Raw genomic sequence first — 22,726 nt, forward strand, 5'->3', positions numbered from 1 at the left:
TGGAATCCTGCATTCTCTATTTTCACACGTTTCACCCTGCTTAGAATTTATCCCGGGGTTAACAATTAATCCAGGGTATCTACACATTGGCATTTCACGCTGTACATTCCTTAATCCTTGGTTAATGTTCTTATTTGCATATTTGTGGTGTCATTATTTGGACTTTGTATATTGCTTATTTGCAGAAATATACTATCGAATTTCCCAACACTGGTGATTGGGTGTCGTTGCTAAGTATCTAGCCATAACATTCTAACACACATCATTTCATACAGTATGAGGCTCCATTTACACTACTACGTTTTTGTTTTAAAATGCATAACTTTTGCTACGGTTACGCCTGTCATTCACACTACTTCTGTGTTTTCAATACTTGAAAACTGAAACTTCTGAAAATGCTGCAGACCCCGTTTTAGTTTAAAAAATCCAGGGTTGCGTTTCAGTGTAAACGGACCAAAACGAAGACTTTGGGAAACGATGGCGTGGCTGCCCACATTCGCTCTGGTGTCTCCTTGATGATTGTGTAAACAATAACATTATGCTCTTTGTTGTACCTGCATGAATGTTCATGTGACATGCATTTTTTGGTTGTGTAGTGTGGACGGAGAACGTTTCTGAAATGCAGTGAAAATGCAAGTGCATGCAAATGGCCTGCATGTGCTGTAAAAGTGAACCTGCATTTATTATCTTCATTTTTTGAAAACCGTTTCATAACCCTTACATGTTTGTTCTCATCATTTTGTTTGTTTTTCTATTTTCCTCTTTTCACTATTCCGTTCCCTGTTTTGGAACTCTTCTTACTCATTAGATTCTGGGTATACTGGGTAATGTATCATATAATTATTAAAGTAATAGTTTCAACTTTTTTTGATCTCTTCCTGTGTCCTCACTCAGTTACTGTCAGTGACATACTTTTTGTGTTCTGTTTAGATGATGATGGTTTGATGATGATCTTTGTATGGCGTCTCAGTGCAACTGCTTGCATCTGTTTCTCTGTAGACTGCACAAAATGCAGCACGCATGACTGGAAAGAGTTTAGATCAACGTGCTTTTTGAACTGTAGTTGAGGGGTGGAGCTAAGTCACTCTTTCTCTCAGTGTCTTAATCTGTCGCTTTGCTTTTTTCTCCTCCTTCCTGCAGCTCACCCCCACACACTGCTTCCGTTTTTCGCCTTTCTTTAGTCGAGGGGGAAGCTGTCTCTGTTGTGAAGTGGTTTTGATAAAGAGGGTCTCGGCGGGGGTGGGTGGACTGATCGCCGCTCCAGTGGGAGATTTTATTAGCAGTCTTTATCACGGCCCGGTGGGCAGACGCAGGAAGATAGAGGGTGTGGCATGGCTAACGAGGAGGGAAGACATACATCCCTCACAGAGCAGCACAACGAAGACAACAACACCACCCATCCAGAGACTTCAGCTACACTAGGGGTAGGCCTGTTAAAGACACCACAAATCCTGAGTGTTTATGTAAAGAATTCTGTAGAATAAAGTTTTAGAATCAACACTGGAATGCAGTTGATATTCAGTGTACTATAGCTGCAGTAATGTGAAATGTGTTGTTGTGTTATAAACAAATTAGCTTTGTTTAAAGAAATGTATTGTGACCATAATCTATTATAAATGTATTATATTGTTACATAGATAACTATTATTTGTATTAAAAAATAAAACATTGCTAAATATAAATATATAACAATTTTTTACGTCACTTTAAATCATTTTAAATAAAAAATGTAAAAGTATCAATGCAGTGATTAGAGACTTTAGTTTGAAATAATTTATGTAATATTAAATTGCTAAATATAAATACAGTCTATAATTACAGTGTATTAGATTTTTTTTTAAAGTTGCATTTAAAATGATTTACATTTTTATTTTTTTAAATATTGATACAAAGGCAGTGCTGCAATACTTAATGTCAGTTTGCAATTGTATTTTTCTTTCTATTAAAGATGTGTTGTGACTATATTGTTATAAATTATAATATAAAATTATATAAATAAGTATTATTTGTATTTAAAAAATAAATATATTTTGACATGGCAATATAAATCATTTAAAATAAAAAAGTGTAAAATATATAATAAATGTTAATACCATTTATACTCTATAATAAATTGTTTAAGTTTCTTTTAGAATATATAGTATAACATTGCAAAATATTAATACACTTTATGAATAATGTTTTTTTTTATAAAAAAGTTATTTACATTTATTTTTTAATATGTTGATAGGAAATGCAGTGCTGCAATACTTTACTTATCCATTTGTACTTCCTTAAAAAACAGCTATTTTTATCACCATCTTTGGCTTTCCAGGTTTTTCTTGTTCCTGTCTATTTCTCCCCTCTTATTTTTTCCAAGAGTTAAAGTATTCTTGTGTGGACCGACTTTTGTTTTCTTTGTGGGCCGTGTCCTCCATCCCTCCCCCAACATTTGATATCTTTGCAAGTTGCATCACGTCATTTCCTCTCATCCCCCTCTTCCTCTTCTGACTCTCCCTTGTGCTTTTCTGTCATTGTTTATTCTCTTCCTCTGTCTGACACTCTTCATATCCTGTCTTGCTCTCTCATAGGTCGTTTCTAGTTCTTTGTGAGAGCTGATGCATGTGAACTGTCACATCAAAACTGGCCTTAGATGTTGTCTCAGTAGAGATCTGATGACTTGCATTCGGGTGAAATGGCCCGAAAGGATGCTGTGGTTGTACGCTTAAGACCATAGTTGCTGAAACTGTAACACTGTAACCACAGCGATTAGCTCTGATGTTGTGTCACAGAAAGAGTCCCACAGAAGAGTGTTTAGGGTTGTTTATTGCAGTGATCTTGTACTACGGTCAGCTTTCTGGGTGCCAGGACTTTTATGTTTGGAAATGTGAATTGGTTTTAGTCCAAGTTTGATTGAAGTTTTGATATTTGTTAATGGTGCTCATGGTTGTTTAAATAAACTATGTCCATCTTCAGACACACATCAAGGACACATTTGCACCAGATTCTGGCATAAAAAAGCAAACCGATAATAAATTTCCTGAAAAATGGGAGATATTAAAATTCTATACTACTTTTTTTCTGAATATTAAAAAAATTGACTTATATTTTAAATTCTATAAGAAGTGTATTTAACCATCTTAGCATATTTATTTTGAGATTTGCTAAAGATTCCATTTAACAGTATTATTAAATTTAGTGTTTTTAAAATATTAATTTCCAGTGAGTGTTAGAGGATGAAGAAAAAGAAAAGAAGAAAAAATGAGCATGCACAATTGGATATACAGTTGGCCAACAGATAATTTTAAAAAATTGTCCAATTGAGGTATGGTAAAAAAATTTATTGCATATCTCTGTTATGTTGTACCTGGCCTTTTGGGTTGAAATGATCACATTTAATGTTTTAGATTAAGTCTGATTTCAGACAAGCCCCTATTTTTAATGCAGATGAAGAAATTAATATTTTTATTTAGTAAGGATGAATTAAATAGATCAAATGATAGTAAAACATTCACAGTTTTACAAAAGATTTTTGTTTTAAAATAAATGCAGTTCTTTTGAATTGTCTGTTCATCAAAGGATGCTGACAAAATTATTAAGCTTCATAAATGTTCTCATAAAATGTTGTTAAATGTTTCTTGAGCAGCAAATCAGCATATTAGAATGATTTCTGAAGGATCATGTGACATTGAAGACTGGAGTAATGATGCTGGAAATTCAGCGCTGCGTCACAGCAATACATTCATTTTATAATATCTATATATAGAAAAGAGTTAATTTTAATTTTAATAATATATCACATTATTTCTGTTTTACAGTATTTTTACTTGGTGAGCATAAGAGAAAAATAACCTTACTGACTCCAAACCTTTCATTGGAAGTTAAGGTATAAAGTCAGATTAATTTACCATACTGTACAACTTTTTACTGTACACTAAATGTTTTTTTTTTAAGGTAAGTGGTTGCATTAAATTTATTTTAGCTACATTTAAATACACAAATTTAGTTGGATAACTTTCAACTAAATGTGTTTATGTAGTATCATTTTTTTTCAGTGTTATAGTTTTGTTACTTGTGTAAACTAAAGCCAAGCCAAGTTGGTTCTTGTAATAAAGGGCTATTTTGATGCCAGTGAGTCAAGAATCTTTCTCACACACTCATCGCTTCTGTTACTGTAAATGACTCGTGTTTTTTTGTGTGAGGTAAACTTTACTGCAACAGTCTAGTCATTGTGAGCTAGTTTATCTGAAGCTGAATCTCTGCTAGTGTTGAAATGGTGTTTTTGCAATTATCCGCATCAGCCTCAGGCTCTCCGTGTTCATTTGCTTTTATCAGATAGCAGTTTGATCACAGGGTCTGCTAATCTTCAGGGTGTGTGCTGTGGAAAAAAAAATAATATTTAGACGACTAAAACTGTTTTTTGGAATTTCAATTTGCATCTGTTGGGCTTAATTTTGGGCATATGTGACCTGTTTGTGAGTTTCAGTTTCACAATAACTGAATGCATCAAAGACTTCAGAGCAGCTGCTTTAAGCTCTTTGATTTCATACTGGCAATTTGGGTAAATTTCCAGTCATAATTAACAAGGCTGATGTCATACAGCATGTGTGATATATTGAAATAATCACACATAGGAGATAAGAAACTGGGAGATAGAAATATGATGCAAATGTCTCAGATAAACAATGTATTATGCCCAGCTATAATAAAGCAATGTAGCTACTACACTTTAGACCCTTTTGGAGTGTGTGTGTTTTTTTTTTTTTTTTGGACATATGGGGTGGCCCATATGGCAAAAATATCATATTATGATTTTTTATCAGACATGATCATGATCAACAAGCTTATCTTGATTCATTTTTTATGTTGGGTTTTTTTACTATTACTTTTACTATTTTGCAAGTTACTGAACAATAGAAACTAAGCCTAATTAATATAAGTTAAAAGTCCTTAAGCTTATTGAATACAAGTCAGAACAAAGAAACAAATGACAAGCAATAGAACAAATAAATACAATAGAACAAAGATACAAATGAAATAAACAGTGCTTTATGTTGCAGGTAAGTCTATTTAACAGTAGCATTTTTCAGATAAGAAATACTGCAGAAACTGAAATAAAGTGTCAAATGCAACACAATATCAATGAAATATAAATTTTTTTAAAAAAATTTTTTTTATTAAAGCTACAAAAGTTATTCAGCTATGAGCAGTGAGTGATTTTCTCTTTGTCTTTTATTGTTTGATTAATGTTAAATGATACAGACAGCAGGAGGTTTATTAAGCTGACACATGGATCTAATATACTGACACACATCCTATTTTCTGTTTATGAACTGATTACATTCACTTAAGACAAAACCGACTGTGTTTATGTAAATACACACCAAGCAGGTGAGAACATTTTGATATTTTTTGTCTGCATCTGATTATTTATGCCTAAAATATACTTCACATGTCTATGTTCCTCTTCATCTTGGAGCACGTTGCACAGAAAGCCGCCTGTCAGTCATCACCAGATTCGATTCACTTTCATGGCTTTATTGCACTTTTAATAACTCCTTTTTAACGTCCAACATATCCCACTCTTCACTTTTCCATTCATCCATGTTTCTTTTTTACTCTAACATGTTAAGAACTGTGAAAGCTGTGTGGATATATTTACACACTAACATAATATGGCACATTTATAGTATGCAAAAGATCACAGTTTTTCACATATTTCACAGTTTTAGTGTATCTTTGATCAAATAAATGTGGTCTTGGTGAGAATGAGAGAGACTTCTTTCAAAAAGATTACAAATCTTCCCGACCACAAGCTTTTTGAACAGTCGTGTACATATGGTTTTTTCTGCCCAAACCCACTACTGAGTTTATCTTGGTATCTCCCTGTCCCTCTCACATGTGACTACTAATGCATTTCTCCATGTTGCCTCTGAATTGTTTATGAAGGTCCTTCCTGCCTTAGTTTCTTAGAGGTCTTCTGTTACACTGAATGAAGGCACATTAGTACTTCAACAGTTTTTATATAAAATGATAAATTAACACCACTTGCACATCATAAGATAAATGGGTATTATTACTTGACAGTGAAAAGAAGCATGTACATGGAAACAATAGCCTTATTCCCCATACTGGTGTCATCTAGTAAAGCCAAGCCTTGCAGAAAACAGGAGAAGAGAGCGTGCAGAGGTTTAACCGGATATCCTGCACAGGGAGGGCGACCCTCGTCCAAAGCTTTCCCTTCCCTCATCTCTTTCGCTCTCTTTTTCTCCGTGTCCCTCTGTCTCTCTGTTTTCTATGCCACTGGATAGTGGTCTCATTGCCGGAGAGAGGAGAATGTGTTGGTCTGGTGAATGGGATCACTGGGAATATCTGGACAATACCAGTGACATTTAATGATTGACCGGAATGTTGGTTTTCAAAATAAATCCAACAGATGAAAAGGGGCTGTTTTTGCCAAGTTTTCCTTATGTTGAGTGCGAGTTGCTTATAACAAAACAATAGGAGATTATTGTCACCGTAGTGTTTCAGTTTCACAAATTATGACTGGTAAATAGTAAAAACAATATTAAAAATTGCGTAATTGTGGAAAAATGTGTTGGCTGACTGTTCTTGATTGTTTAGTGGGTGTAAACTAGGGTGTCCTGTAAAACATTTGTTTAAGGTTTTATGAAGTGGTTTTAGTGTGTAACTAAATCTCCAGTGTTCTTTGAAGATTTTGGCAAGCGGTTGTGTATTTTTTTACATAAGATTTTAACTCACAGTTCTTAGTAAAATATCCATTCTGGTTCCTGCTGCATCTGATATATTTGCTTTTTTTAAATATCTCTCATCCCAGCATTGATTTTATTTAATTTTTTTTTACTGTCAAAGTGAACTTCTTCAGACTGTTTGCATTCATGTGTAACCAATGGTGGTTGCTTTTACAAAGCTGTTTGTCTCTTAAGAATTTATATTATTATCTCTCTAAATTCAGCAAATTGAAGCTCTCTCTCAAAAGCTTCTGGGTGGTAATAAAATAACGTTTCTCAACTGACTGATCACAAATGTTGCAGGTTTTCATTTGTAAAACCAATAAAAGCTGATATCTTGCAAACACTTTTTGGGCAATTTGTTTCTGGCAGGCAGTGGTTTATCTTTGGAGCAGTGAATAGTATCCCAACCTGGAAGTCATGACTAGCAGCAGATGGAAAACAATAGGGAAAAATGAACCCAGATGTCTGGAATCCACTGTTTAATATTGTAGTTAGTGTTGGTTTCAGAGCTGGTGTAAATCTAATGTGAGGAACTTCCAAGTGGAGTAATGGACACTTTTTATAGTTTGTTTGTAGGTACTTGTGTTTTGGGCCATAGATCCGATGTGTATTCTCCACAGTTTTCTGAGAGATATTTCGGGATATTCTCACAATTTTCATGTTATGTTACAGAGAATATGGGTGGGTGTATAAAACACAAAAGTCAAGATTTATAGTCAAGGTTTATATCAGTCCACCCTGAAATAAAGATGTTTTAAAGGGACACATTGTTTAAAGAAGTAGGCTAATAGGTAAACAGTATATCCTAGAGCACAAATTTATTTCCAAGTATGTAGTTGAAATTGCCTGCACCTTTGTTTTGGTTGTTTATTTTTCAAATCTCATAGATTTCAGATTTACCCACACAGCATCTAAAAGCAAGAACACTGTACTTGCTGGTCACATGGTCTTTTTCCTTTGGGCACATCTTGGCCAGAAAAGCCACACTGTGGGATGAGACTTTATGCCAGCATTCAAAAGTCTGGCTATGTCAGACCTAAGATGATAATGAAGTGATCTCAATGGAGTGCATTTAGTGAATTACTAAGATCTCAGGATATCTGAAGCTGAATTTGACTTTGATCTGTAGTTGAGGATGGGAGTGCTTCATCTTTAAAGTTCATCTTTCTGTTTTTCAGAGTGATCCCGGTGGGTTGTCAGTACTAGAGCAGCTAGGCTTGGACCACAGCTCCGATTTCTCTGACTCGAGTGTTCAGCAGCGGTTGGATGAACAGCGAGAGCGAATCCGTAGGGAAATCCGGAAGGAGCTGAAGATTAAAGAGGGAGCAGAGAATCTCCGCAGAGCCACTACCGATAAACGAAATGCTCAGCAGGTGGAGAGTCAGTTGCGAAGCTCCAGTCGACGTCTGGACTCGCTCCATGCTCAGCTACAAGAGCTGGACGCTCATATCGTCGTCAAAGGGACGGATGATTCACGTGGTGCGAGTGGACACTGACTGCTGTGTATGAGTGATGATCACAGTGATATCATGAAAGAAAAAATAATTCATGGTTTGTTTTTCGAGTGGATGCACATGCATTCAAATACTCATAAATATTTAAATCCAACAAAAACACATATGTTTGGGGGGCAAAAGACATAAATTATAGATGGCTGAAATATTATTAATTCATGTTTTTTTCATATCAAAAAACCCTGATTTTTACACGTTGCAAGTCATGGTCTTAAATCCCTTGGCTTTTTAACTTCTTATCCCTAGATGATGCTCCCCAGTCTCCGGGAGCAGAGGGTAGGTCTTCGGCGCATAAGGAGAGAATCACTGCCCTGGAAAGACAGTTTTAAACATCGAACTCAAAGTCAAACAGGGGGCTGAAAATATGATCCCCATCTATGCCAACGCGCTCCACTAAGGTATACACATGCACACACACAGGCTCTGTTCCAAAACTTGTGATCGGGGTTGGTAAGATTCTTTTTGGTCTTTGAAATAAGTCTTTTATGTTCAAGGTTCCATTTATTTGATGAAAAATACAGTAAAAAAGGATTTGTTTATAACAATGCAAGTCTTTACTGCCAGTTTAATGCGTTCTTGCTGAATGAAAGTATTAATTTCTTTAAAAACGCAAATCTTACTGACCCCATACTTTTGAACAGTAGTGTACCTACAGAGGCATCATTGGTGTGCTCACTGCAAATGCAGTCAACTCAATTATGCTGCTTCCAAAATCAAAGGCAGCATCGCATATTCATGGTGAAGGCAATCCCAGAATGCATTTTGGTGTTCTGGGAAGATGCTAGATGAGGCAAGACAGTTATTATATTTTTTTAAATGTCATTCGATACTAAAAAGTGAAAATAAAAATAGCTCAATGTGATTACAAATGAAGTATTTTACCTAATATTTGTGTGTGCTGTTTTTGAGTATTAGGGTACTCCAATGCAGCTTATGTATGCAACAAGGCAAAGATTTCGGAACAGAGCCAGTCTGTCAAAAGATGTTTAGGCACTGTTGACTAACTACAGTGGTGTGTGTTTGTGTGGGATTTTAGGATAAGAAAATGTTGCAGACAGCTCAGCAGATGCTTCAGGACAGCAAGACAAAGATTGCACATCATTCGCATGCAGATCCGGGAGGAAAGCAGTGCAGGCCTACGAACACAAGGATGAATAACAGGGTATGGCTGAAAGTGTGTGCGCTACTCATGCATTGTTGCTTTTAGAGTCTGATTTCATAGATGAGCAAAGAACTAAACAGATCAATATCCACCTGAATCCCAGAAGACGAGTGGTGGTGAGTTTTTCAGGGTGGGAGTGTGTGCAGTGTTTATGCAATCTGGAGAACAGCATGCACACACACACTCACACACACACACACACACACAGTGTCAGTGAGCGAAGGTCATACAGATCAATAAATGAGTGTGTTATGACCCCGTTTGGCTTGGAGTGAACCAATTAAAAATAGATCACAAACAATGGGTAAGGTAAACTGATTAAGGTAAGTTATGACTGTAAGTTTTCAATCTAATTTTTGCTTCTTACACTTTATGCTTCATACACACACTCACTCACACACACACCTTTTGATTGACAAGCTAACATATATATATACCAAAAAAACCACAGAACAAACGACTTCAAATAATATAAATATCGTAGTTTAACTTACTTTTAAGTGCATTTTCATGTAAAGCACATGTATCCCAGTAAACATTAAATAATCTGTTTTAATAAATAAGTTTCTTTCAACAGTATGTAGTATAAATGTAATCATTCCTAACACAATATTGCTGTTTTAATAAATAATGCATCCTTTATGCAAATGTGTGCAGATATGTGCACTATATAATATATATATATAAATATATATATATATATATATATATTATATATATATATATACACACACTATATAGAATATATAGTATTTTCTTTGTTTTTGCAGTACAAAATATAATTTAATATGCTATTGCTGTAAAAATTTTAATTCTCTTCCATTATGATAATAAACAGAACAAGCACAAACACACCTAAGCTTTGGCATGACATTCTTTCGTAGTATTATAGCTTATTATATCATAATCCAGATAGACAAGATACTGTATCATATCATATGAAACAAAAATGTTACAGGCAGCTTTAGTTAACACACATTATTTAATACTCTATATACTGTATAAACACACACACACACACACACACACACACACACACACACACACACACACACACACACACACACACACACACACACACACACACACACACCTTCAATGTGTACATGTACACACATGCACTCCCTGAGTTATTGCATTTGGCTTTATACTCACACACAGATTAGGACACAAAAATCCCTCCACTCATTCAAGTGACTATTTTCCCTCCAACTCTGTCTTTTGTCAGAGGTGTTTTTTGCTCCCAGGAGTCTTTATTTGAAGCAGCTCAAGGGGGGGAAAAAACGCGTGCGGTGCTGTATCAATAAATAGATTTTACTGGGACAGTCCTAACACAGGCGCTAGCTCACACAAGCCACCGCAGCGCTCTTCAAAAAAGAAGTCTCAGCTAGATTAAAAATCATATGAAAAATCTGGGGGGAATAAGTAAAACAGCCTGCAATCTCAGTTATGTTAGGACAAGGCTGTCAAACATAAGCAATATCCTGAAGGGCCGGAGCCCGGCAGGGGTTTTGTTCCAACCCTGCTCCAAAGCGCATCCCACTGTAGTTTTCAAATAAGCCTGAAGGAATCGTGGAATTAGTTGGACTCAGGGTGGGTTTAATTAGGGTTGCATCTGAAACGCTGGCAGGGCGGTCGGCCCTCCAGGAGTGAGTTTGACAACCCCTGTGTTAGAGGACATAGAGATTTCGTCTTTTTTCCCTGCACTCCACAGATCTTTTCGTCTTTATTGACGTGGAAATGCTTTGAACTGCTTGTAGTTTCAGACAGAACCACAAAGCGAATACGGGATCTGGATGCAGAACCCCGACAGCATGTAATATTTATATAAAGACACCGGAAGAACAGCATGTCAATGTTTTTGATGGTATGACGGAATAATATGAACACATCATCGGTAATCTTTCAGTTTATAATGCCCCTTAATAATCCTCTTATTTCTAAAAGTCTGTAGCTGGCAGCATGTTAGACTGATCTACAATCATCTCTCCTAGTTTGCATAAGTGTAGTAATTACTATATGGAAACTCACTGTCCTGATCCGAAATCATCCCTCAGATGCACACAACCTCATGTGCCATTTATTGTATCTTAGACGTGATGTGTGTATGGGGTTCACATTCAGTTCAGTGTTTCATTATGGTTAATGGGTAGTTGACATTTCAAGCAATGACAGCAGTGTCCTGCAGTGTGAAGTGCTTGTCTTTATCTAAGCTTGCAGTTTTTGTTCTTTATATATACATTTTCAGTTACAGTTTGCCATTTGAATTCTGTACTTTGTTGATTCATCTTGAAATGATATTCTTCCTTGCTGTTTAATTATGAGGTTTGAAATAGCTCTGACCCATTCAGGCTGTGGGAGTGATATTGATAGCCTGATATGTCTGTTTGTGTGTGTCTCTTCAGGAAAGCCTGACCCATGTGGTATGGAGCTAAGGATTGAGGAGCTCAGACACCATTACCGTGTAGAGCACGCTGTCGCCGAGGGAGCAAAAAATGTCCTTAGACTTCTTGGAGCCAGTAAAGTACAGGACAAAAAGGCCATGTCAGAGGTATTATACTAACATCGTTTATTATACTCGTATCATTTGGGGTCAATAAGGTTTTTTTATTTTTATAATTTATACTTTTATCGAGCAAGGATGCATTCAGTTGATCAAAAGTGACAGTAAAGACTTACATGTTCCAAAACATTTCAGTTTCAAATCAATTCTGAATGTTCTATTCATTAAAGAATCCTGAAAAATGTATCACAGTTTTCACAAAATTTTAAACTAGTTTCACTATTAATAATAATAAGCGATATTTCTTGAGCATATTAGAATGATTTCTGAAGAATCATGTGACACTGAAGACTGGAGTAATGACTGGCAGAGCAAATTCAGCTTTGTCCATCACACTGAATAAATTATATTATAAAATATATTAACTTTTTACACAATATTGCAGTTTTTCTCTTTTTTGCATATATCAAATAAATGCTAAATAATATATATATATATATATATATATTTATACTATATCCTATATATATCTATATATATACTATATATTATATGCTGTCAATGATTAATCACGATTAATCACATCCAAATAAAATTTTGTTTACATAATATATGGTGGGTTATTTACTGTGTATATTTATTATGTATATATAAATACACACACATGCATGGTATATATTAGAGAGAATATGTTATGTTTTACTATATAAATATATTTATGATATAATATAAATAGTAAGAAGATAAATATATAAAATGCTATATTATACATGTAAATATTTCTAAACATAGTCATTTATTGTGTGTATTTATATATACATAATAAATATACCTTGTACACATACACATATTAGTAGGTAAGACACACAAAACTTGTTATTTGGATGTGATTAATCTGATTAATCATTTGACAGCCCTAATATATAGATATATAGATATATATATAATATATATATATATTATATCTATATATATTATAATATATTAATTAAATACAAATATAAATAGATACTTTAAAACATTAAAAATCCAGAACCCATTATACAGCATTATTATATACTTATATTAAGATTATATTATATTATATTATATTATATTATATTATATTATATTATATTATATTATATTATATATTTTTTAAGAACTTAGAAATACTTTTATTCAGCAAGGATGCATTAAATTGATCAAAAGTGACAGTAAAGACAGTAAATTCTGCTTCAAATAAATAGGGTTCTTCTGAATGTTCTATTCATCAAAGAATCCTGAAAACATTATTTTTTCCACAAAAATATTAAACAGCAAAACTGAATTTTACTATTGATAAAAATAAGCTCAATTTCTTGAGCAAATCAGCATATTAGAATGATTTCTGAAGGACCCAAAATTTTGTATATCAAAATGCATTCTAATTCTATTCTAATAAATTCTTAAATTCTACATAATTAAATAAAATATTAATAAAATTCTTTAAAAACATTAAAAATCTTAACAGAACCCATTTATCATTATTATCATGCATAAACATAGCTTTTCAATTACTTCTCAATTAAGTAACCTCTGCTTTTCCATTATTGTAGTATCATCTATATCACGAAGCACCGGGGTTCTTGTTGATGCCCCTGCACTCTTTTTAATACATCATCCCGTCCTGTCTTCCTCTCGCTCGTCTTCTACACGGCCTCAGTGTCGTCTGAGCGAGTCACTCCTCAGAGGTTGGATCTGCTGAGAGATTTCACTAGATCGGGCGGGTTAGCAGAACTTCCTGAGGCATCACTCCCAAAGCATCTGTTATCAAAGAAGAGCTGGCTTGTAGCCTCCTCACCAGTGTTCAGCTGTCGACACAGCGCCCCCTATGTGCACAACCGTACAGCCCCTCTCCAAAACCCTCTCCCCTCACTGGTATTCAAAAACATCTTTTACACCAATAAATGCCTGTTTATTTCATTTAGTTTAATATAAAGTCACCAGGTACTTATTTTCCTGTTTTTGTTCTGTGTGTGTCTGGTGCATAGGCACTCTTCAGGTCACATTGCTGTGGCTGTATGGGGTGTGCTAGAGGTGGTTCCCCCAGGACGTTCCCGACCAGGGCCGTCAGGGTAGTGGGTATTGCCATGTCACAGTCCGGGAGAAGGACGGTCCTTTTATGCGGATAGTGATGGAAAAGGCCTGTACATGCGCAGTGGCAGTGTCAGTGGAAAAACCCTCCCAAAACAGATGGGAACTCTCCTGTGAGTGCATGGTGTTGTGTTTGGAGATGTGAACAATACTAGTGTGTTTCGTCCTTGGTGGAATGTGAATACTTTTTTATATAAATGTGTTGAAGAGTAAGAGACCGGATGTCGGCATATCATCCGCCCGCTTGATCAACACTGTGGGGTGTTTGCCTATCATGCTGGCAGAGTGGATTGGTTACAGCAGTATTCACAAACTTACTGACACCACAATCATTTGGAGAGGTTTATCAGGAAATCAGGGAAAATATTTGACCTTCATTTGAGTCTCTTCAATTAAAATAACAACTTGTATTCGATGTGTGTGTTGTGTGTGCGCAGCGGAGGGGACGCAGTAGCGGAAGCTGGTAACACACGTCGTGGGTCAAAACAGCATGGAAGATGGTTGGGCGAAACAGGGGCTGGGATCAGACCTTCACCATAGAGCTGGAGCGAGTGAGTTAATAGTTTAATAGTAGATTTACACAGCATTACAAATCTCAGTGGCCTGTTTCATTAAGTAAAGCTCCAGGCAAATGAGCTGTAATTATAGTTACAAAATCAAAAGTCATTGGCTGTGTAACATCAGTGACTTTTACTGCTGGACATCTCAGATAACTCTTAAACAAACACGGGGGCATGTCCTATTCTTATCTAGAGAAAAAAGCAGATCGCACCATGCAGAATAGATTAACAGCCATGCATAATTAGGGACTTTTTCCAGGATATATAATATCCGTACAAGAATATTTGATAAATGAAACAACTCTGAAATGCGGATGAATGTTAACTAAAACTGAAACTATTTAAAGTAGTTTTCTGCACTGAAATCAAGCTAAAATCAAATAAATTTCAACATTTTGATTAAAAAAAAAAAACTAAACGAATAGAAAATAGAAAATGTTCCCTTTACAACTAAATGAAATGAATAGTATAAGTATTAATTTACTACAAATGAACATGTAAAAGAACATAACAGTAAATCAAGCTAAACAGATACATACAATAAACTAGATAATAATAATGACAAAAGCCACATCCTAACAATTACGAAAACGTAAATGAAAACTACCAAATATAAAAATCAAAAGCTATTTTAAATATAAAATAACATTAATACTAGAGTAATATATATTGCAAAATAATACTGAAGAACTGATCATATGTAAATGTCATAACTTCAGTGCAGAGCAAACACTCTGCCAATGTATAAATAAAAGTAAATGTGATGTCAATACTAAAACAATCACTGTCTCTGATACTGACGTTGATCATCTGTGTCCTTTATGTGTGCAGTACAGAGAGATGGAGATCGCAGTGTACTGGAGAGATTTACCGATCTCTGTGTGCACTGAAAATTTCTCAAGTTGGAGATTTTTCTGGACAACCAGAAACACAGAACGTACAACTAAGCTAGAGCCACCGGGACTAAGCTGCTGGCAGAGGTACACAAACATGTGCACTCCAAAACTTGTGTTTTAATCCCACCCCCAAAAAGATTCTGCCTTCAGATGCTTTGTTTAGTTTACTTTATAAAATGCACACCCAAACCAAAGAGATGTACTAAAACTGGCCAGCATTGAAATATGTCGGTTGACATAGGGACTGTACCATCTGGCTGCCTCAGGTTACACGTTCTTATTAACCCTGTGATTGTGAGGGGTCCTCGGCCTAAAACGGCAGAGAAAGTAACTTTCTCCACAACAAAAACAGTGTAGGGGAAAATAAATGTTCTGTTCTCTATTTACAACTAAATGCTAAGAATCTGTTGAGTACTTTATCCAAATGCACTTCAAAGTGAGCTGAATGTCATTTCATGTTGACTTTAATTTCTGACATGTCAACCTTGAATGGTGTTGGGCTCCATACCTAGAGGTCAGAAAGGTCATACCGTGTGTATGTTGTGCGGTCACATGCCGGGAAAAAGCGTTCACACGAGCACTCGGCAGATGAACGTTGATATCAGGCACATGGGGTGAGTTACTGAGGAATGCGCCATACTCAAACCGTCATACACAACACAGAACCTACAGCCCCTCACGCACACACAGTACAGACAGGGTAAAGCACACACAAACACACACATGGTGACATGTGTCCGTTCTAGATATGTGAAAAATAATTCAAAGGATCATCTGCTGAGCAAGCCAGCGATCATTCCCCAATTTGTCACAATTTACCAAAATAAATGCTTTTAAGATTAATATTGAGTATTGGTAATTTTTAACCGGTGTTTCTGTGAAATTATAATAGTAGTAAATAAATAAATTAAGATTAAATACTTGTTTGGTTTTTTTACAGTCGAGCAGTACTACAAAGTTTTATTATTATAGTAATATTTCTTTTTTGGTGTTTGTGTAATATTATAAAATTTAATACATGACACCATAAATAATGAGGGTGATAAATAATAAAATAATTTATTATTAACTATTATTATTAGTTGTTGGCTGTTGTATGTTTCAAATTGAATGGGTATCCATAAAAGCAACAGTGTGAATTATTAGTTTGAAAATATTTGTTACTTTTATTTTACTTTTATTATATTGGAAAGAATAACCAGGATATTGGGTATGTATTATTCCCCATTTGTTGCTTTTATTTCTGCTTTAAATCAGCAAATGTTGATGTCTTACAGGGAGATATCGTGGAGAAGGTATGATTAATGTAATTATCACTGCCACCGATGAAAGATGGACTAGTTCGTCCGAGATGTTGCAGGATGTCTCGCACCGATCTAGTTGAGAGATTCTCTAATAACTCCTCCTTCTTTCCCTTGAAACCCCGCCCATCTGTTAACTCCTCCCCTGCGTCGCTGCTTCTTGGCACAGGAACGGCAGCTGGCCACTGACCCGTGTCTCTGCTCGTGGACTCAATCACCAAACCTGAACGCCAAAATCAGAACACATTCCTGAGCAAGTAGACTCAAACCCACGAATAATGAGGAGTTCCAGGTACGTTATCCCGGTCGGCGTCTTTACGTGCTTTTTAAAGTATGTGTGTGTTTTTGTTGTGCAGTAAACAGAAGAAGACTCCTTTGAGCCTGCAGGATATTACCGACTAAATAGCCAGTTCTTGGCAGAGGTCATTTTGGGAAAGGTAGTCTTCATCCTCCCTGGCCGTACAAATCATTTTCTTTGATCCTACAACTTCTTGTCCTTCCTAGCTTTAAATCTGAAATTTTCATTATATCATATCTGTGTCTGTCAGGTGCTGTTGACAGAATACAAGAAGTCAGGCAATATGCTACGCCATTAAAGCCCTGTAGAAAGGAGACATTGTGGCCAGAGATGAAGTAGAATAGGTAAACAAAATAACTTTGTTGTTGTTTTTATTTTCTTTTTATGAAATGTTTAAATGTTGTTGTTTTTATTTTCTTTTTATGAAATGCTTAGCGTTTCAGTTTGATGTGTGAGAAGCGCAATTTTCGAGACGGTGAACAGTGCGCAGCATCCCTTTCTCGTGAACCTGTTTGCGTGTTTCCAGACCCCAGAACATGTGTGTTTTGTCATGGAGTACACGGCAGGTGGCGATCTAATGATGCACATACATGCAGATGTCTTCACTGAGCCACGGGCTGTGTATGTAATGTGTGTTTTGTCATGGACCGTTTGTCAGGTTTTGCTACACTTTGTCTCCTTAAAGATGACCTGAAAAAAACTGAAAACTGAAATTGCGTACACTGCTGTTCAAAAGGGTTTTTAAAAAGTTGAGAAAAGAATCACAGTAAATACAGTAAAACAGTAATGTTGTGAAATAGTACTACAATTTAAAGTGACTTATTTTTATCATTTTAATGCTCTATATTAAATGTTATTTATTCCTGTGATGACGTAAAGCTGAATTGTTTCAGCAATCATTAGCTCTTCCGTCTTCGGTCATTGCACACTCCAGTCTTCAGTGTCACATGATTCCTTCAGAAATTATGCTAATTTGGTTTCTTTTTAAAACATTCCTTATTGTTATCAAACTGTTCAAAATGGTTTTGATGCTTAATATTTTTGTGGAAACCATGATTTCCATTATATAGAATAGAAAGTTAATTTATTTGAAATATAATTATTTTGTGTCATTTTAAGTGTCTGTCACTTTTGATCCATCAGAAAAAAATGCAAAAATATTGTACTAATTTAAAAAAAACTCTTACTGACCATAAACTTTTGAACGGTTTTTTATATTTGGGTGTATATTGTTTGGACAAAGAGTTTATTAATTAGTTTGTTAATTATTTTAAAGAGTATGTTTATGATGATAACATTTGGTATTTAGGTTTAGGTATAGAATATAATGTAGAATTTATATTGGAATACTTTTTTGTTGACTATTTTAAATTGTGTTTGTGTGTGTTTCAGGTTCTATGCTGCTTGTGTAGTTTTAGGGCTTCAATTTTTACATGACAACAAGATTGTGTACCGGTGAGTATGCAAACAGTTGTGTGCACATGTTCTGGCTTTGTCTAAAGATGTCTATAGGACTGCCCTCTACTAAGGATTTTTCTGGTCGACTAGTAGTCATTTATTTTAAGCATTAGTCGACTAATCACATGTTTATTAATAAACCATTTAAACTATAATATGCCTTTAATTGCATACATAGCCTATTAAGCGCTCAAGCGCACACATAAAGCTTGCCACAGCGCACTGGCAGAAGTAAAGTTTATGAGTGTGTCAGTGAAAACAGTAAGAAGACTGCATTAGCATTTTAATAATTTGATAAACAAGTGCCCTTTTTGTTTTCGGATTAAGAGATGAAGTCGGCGACATTGACTTGTCATCTCCGCAGTATTGGACGCACCTGCATGCATGTTTCATACGAATTACATATTCTGAGAATTTGTTTTCCATTTAAATTGGTTCATTTGAAAGTAGACATTTCACTCTCTATAGATGTATTTTTAATGTCTGTAAGGCAATGATATACACAGAGTTTCACGCTCAAGTTCACAGAGAGACCGAGACGGCAGTAAGCGCATCCTGTTTGCTGTCATTATTTTACAAAAGCACATTTTGATGATACTATGAGTGCTCACAAATAAACGTAGAGTCTTTACAGATTTGAAAGATGTATTACTCTTATCTGTATAAGCAAAAATGAGGGAGTATTTTAAGTGCAAGTGAACACACTGGTGCCTCCATCTTTCCTGCGGTGAGCTACTATTCAGCTTCCACACTCCACACAGACACTTGAACAGCGCACATTTCTCTAGGTTAACATGAGAAAGTCTAGAAAGGCCATGTAAAGTTGCTGCTACTTACATATTTCAGATGATAAGTCTTATTTGAGGTCGATGAATGATAGTCGAGCATTTGGATGTCCTGCCCGATGTACATGTTTTAGATATAGACCAGCTGTTAACGATCTGCGTGACTTTGTCTGTGGATTTAAAAAAAAAATATATATAAAATTTTGGTTTACCAAGCCTCTTAACGATTAGGGGGCAGCCCTAGATGTTTTAAATACATATTGCATGTATTTTTATGTTTTCCCACCAGAGATCTTAAATTGGACAACTTGCTGCTTGACACAGAGGGTTACGTGAAGATCGCCGACTTTGGCTTGTGTAAAGAAGGTACTCTTCCTTTTTCTCTCTCTCTTTCACATACTTTTGATTGTGCTGATATAGTCAGGAGCATTTGTCAGACCTGTTTTTTGTCTCTTTCTCAGGAGTGGGTTTGGGGGACCGGAGACCAGTACGTTCTGTTGGGACTCCAGAGTTTCTGGCTCCAGAGGTTCTTAACAGACACACGTCGTACACGCGGGCCGTGGACTGGTGGGGACTCGGAGTGCTTATATACGAGATGTTGGTGGGAGAGGTGAGAAATTTGAGCATTTTCATTTGAAATGTTTGAAACGTTCTTACAGTTTGGCATCTGTCCGATCAAAAACTGTCTTTCTAGTCTCCGTTTCCAGGTGATGATGAAGAGGAGGTTTTTTGACAGCATAGTGAACGATGAAGTTCGTTATCCACGGTTCCTTTCCTCAGAGGCCATTGGCATCATGAGGAGGGTAAATATCTCAAACTGATTTTCTGAGCCTACCTACATTCAATTTATTCTGCTGGCGCAGCAGACTTGTCCTGCTAAATGTCTTTCCCACACGATTTGCTGCATATAGCCTTTTATGTCAAAATGAAGTGTGGATAAATTGAAATTTTACGTGTTATTTTAAACAGTTACGTTAAGGAGAAATCCAGAAGAGACGAACTGGGTTCCAGTGAGAAAAGATGCAGAGGATGTAAAGAAACAGCCTTTCTTCAGGGTAATGAGAAGATCTTTGGCTTTTAATAAACACTAATAATATGTGAAACACTAATCATTTAAAATGTAGTCTTAAACCTCTTTTTCAAAAAGTATCTGTTGAGGGTCCTAAATAGGGTTTCGTCAGTCGATGAAAAGCTAATTATTAATTATATATAAAATATAAAATTAAAAATAAATAAATAGGGACTGCATTCGTGATATAGTTTAGTGTAATTATGAAATTAAAAGCTGCAATTTAATTAAATAACTGATGTGGTGGGGTGTTCAGAGTCAAATCAATTTTTTTTTTTTTTACAACAGGTGAATATCTTTTCATAAATAAAATAAAAACTACTACTTCTAATAATAATTATTATTAATGATACCACCAGAACTGTGAGCATGCAAATGTGTCATTAAATTATTGAAATATTTATTATTTATATTATTTATATTTAATATTTATATCTAAGGGGTTCGGCTGACAGAAAAACCTACTAAACAATGTTGTGAATCCTGTATTCATTTGTAATATTTTTTTTTTTTTTCATTTATAACAGAATTTTAATATTAGCCATTTATTTTTTATCAGTTATAGTTTACATTTTTATATGGTTTTAATTTCAAAATCTGTGCATCCCTCTTTTTAATGTTGAAGCTATTTTTTTAGTGTTGCATTTGCATTTATGCTTTGCATGTGGAATGACGGCATGAATTCTAACATAACTAAATAAAATATATGCTCATACATGTACTTTCACTTTTCAGACTATGGACTGGGAGGCTCTTCTCCTCCGTAAACTTCCTCCTCCCTTCCTTCCGACTATCGGAAACAAAGAAGACGTCAGCAACTTCGACGAGGAATTCACAACAGAGCGCCGGCTCTCACGCCGCCTCGTGAAACCCCGGGTGCTCTCGGCAAGGAGCAGGACAGCTTCCGTGATTTTGACTATGTCTCTGACCTCTGCTGAGAGCATCTTCACTGTGATAGTGCCGTTAGATTAGAGAGACATTTCTGCTCCGTGACTCAGCGACGACGAGGACAAGAGCGACCAAATCTGAGTGTTTTGTGGTGAATTATGAATGTGCTGGACCTGTGAACACTGTGATGGAAGAAAGAGGAGGACAAAAAACTGTTAGAATCGGATTAACGACAGAAATCTTGTTTCATTTCCAGCAGTTTTAAAAGGTGCATTTGATCATTTTTTTGCGCTTCAACTCAAGCATCACACTGAAGTGGTCAGTTACTGATGCAATCGTAGAAAAGCATTATTCACAGTCAGCAATGACTCATTTATTCAGCTAGTGAAAGTGTCCAATAACAGGTGTGTTACTGAAACGAGTGAGTAGCATTCGCCTGGTCATGTGATCTCATAATGGCGGCCCCATCAGAGGGCCCTCTTCATATAAAATAAAACAGTCTACTGATATGAATATAGACTCTTCATATTCATGTAAACGGTCATACTTTAAACTCTATTTTAGAAGTAGTGTTTATTTCTTTAGGGCTAAAAACATTTTTTCTTTTTATAAAGAAAAAATGATTGAGTGCACCGATAAACTTGTTGAAATTTTTTGGTTTGTCTTCAAGTGTCATTTCTACTTTTGAAAAATGTGCCTTGTCTTGATAAAGGCAATGTGAAGGTAAATTTTAAAACTTGAAGCTAATCAATAAAGGTCACACAGAAGCATCTCAGTGAACTTTTTGTAAAAGATAACGACCCAAGAGCATGTTGGGAAATGCATTTCTGTTTATTCTCACATTTACGGAAAAATGATCTTTGATGACCACAGAGGAGCTGGTAACAACTGCAAAATCTTCCTCCATTCAGCCTTCCGTCTCTCATATGATGTCCATTCAAACAGGAATAAATTCCTAAAGGAACTGGTTTAAGAGACGCTTTTCTGCAGACACTGTGACATTAGATGGAAAAACAGAGTTGCGCTGAATGCAGAATTATTGAATTAGGCTTGAACTTTAATGAATGTGTACTTGCTCTTGGAGTTCTCAGTGGTTAAGGAGTTAAAAACCTCTTTAGACTTGTTCATCCTGGGTATTTCTCATACGTTTTCAAGCCCTTCATCTCTTACATGTTACGTGTGAATATCAAGCATATTGAAATATAGTAGAGCAGTCCTTTTTGAAGACAGCTTGGTCTCCATTCATTAAGTGCACTTTTAGTATTGTTACAGTACCTTAATACATTTTTACAAAAACAAACCTTGTATATAAAGTTGGTTTGAAGAAAAAATGCCTTAATATTGTTCCTGTCTGCCCTGGTGTCTGTTCTTACGGTTTTCTCCACCGGTTTGTGGTTTTACTTCAGCGAGGGAAACAAATGGCTAGAAAATTATATTTTTTTA

General features: G+C 35.6%; 1 pseudogene; it reads left to right on the forward strand.

Moving 5' to 3' along the window:
* The first annotated feature begins 826 nt into the window (after positions 1-826).
* Positions 827-21,353, forward strand: LOC109081553 (annotated as a pseudogene).
* The last annotated feature ends 1,373 nt before the right edge of the window (positions 21,354-22,726 follow it).

This window comes from Cyprinus carpio, chromosome B1 (assembly GCF_018340385.1).
Source record: "Cyprinus carpio isolate SPL01 chromosome B1, ASM1834038v1, whole genome shotgun sequence".
Classification (NCBI taxonomy): Eukaryota; Metazoa; Chordata; class Actinopteri; order Cypriniformes; family Cyprinidae; genus Cyprinus; species Cyprinus carpio.